This window comes from Delphinus delphis, chromosome 3 (assembly GCF_949987515.2).
Source record: "Delphinus delphis chromosome 3, mDelDel1.2, whole genome shotgun sequence".
NCBI lineage: Eukaryota > Metazoa > Chordata > Mammalia > Artiodactyla > Delphinidae > Delphinus > Delphinus delphis.
This window is the reverse complement of record NC_082685.1, coordinates 23025187-23026422: the sequence shown is the minus strand read 5'-3', so window position 1 is coordinate 23026422 and position 1236 is coordinate 23025187.

The following is a 1236-nucleotide window of genomic DNA, read 5'->3' as shown; positions in this document are numbered from 1 at the left end:
AATCAGAAAAATCCTCTACATACTTCCTATCAACATACCTTCACTAAAAGAAATTTTGAAGATGTTCTTCAGCAGTAAGAAAGATTTAAGTAAGAAGTTGTTAGATTGTAGAAGAAATGTATAGAAGCTAATTCTAAATATTTGTAAATTTTGGCAAACAGTATACATTATTAAATATAATGCTTAATTTGTGGGGTAAAAATTCAAGATGGAAATTAAAATACTGGATAACAGCAGCATATAATGCAAGAAGGGGTGGTGATTGGAGTTAAAGTGTTTGATCGTTCATGTCTCATGCAAGAGAAAGTTTATAAATCTTAGATTTTGCAGAATAAAATACAAATGTTAACATTTCTACATAAGTACTACCAAAAAAGACAGAAAACATGTGTATAATTTCCAAGCTAGTAGATGGAAAACACAGCAGGAAAAAAACAATTTCAAAAGAATACAAGAAAGAAACATTTTAAAAAGAAGTAGAAAATAGTGAGATGGGTAGCAAATACAAATAAGATGGTGAACATGAATCCAAATGTATTAGAATCAAAGTAAATGTAAATAATCTAAAAACTGTCCAGTAAGAAGACATCGGTGGTTAGATCGGAAGTTTTTAAAAATCCAAATGCATGCTACAGACAAAAGATAAACCTAAAAGATAAACCTTAAGGCATAAAAATGTTGAAAATAGATGAATATATTCTGAAGTCATTTTATGAGGCTAGAATAATCCTAATATCAAAATTTGATAAGGTTATTACACAAATAAAATTAAAATATAGATCAATGTCTTTCATGAACAATGACTCAAAAGTCCTAAATAAAATAATAGCAAATCCAATTCACTGGTTTATTTTTAAAAAAGCTAATACATCATGGCCAAGTGTTGCTTATTCCAGGAATGCAAAGTTTGTTTAACAGGTGAAAATTAAACACAATAACACAGTAAAAAAGAAAAAACATCCTCAATCTGATAAAGGTACCTTTAGCAAGATATAGCTAACATTATACTTACAGTAAATATTAACCCTTTCTATCAAGGTGAGAAAAAGATAGAATGTCACTTTCACAACAACTATCCAAGACTGTGTTAGAGGCCCAGTCAGCACAATAAGGAAAGAAAGAGAAATAAGATGCATAATGATTGGCAAAGAAGAAATAAAATTTTCTCTATTTGCAGATGACATTAACTGTTTATGTTTAGAAAACATAAAGGATACAATAATAATCAGTAAATTA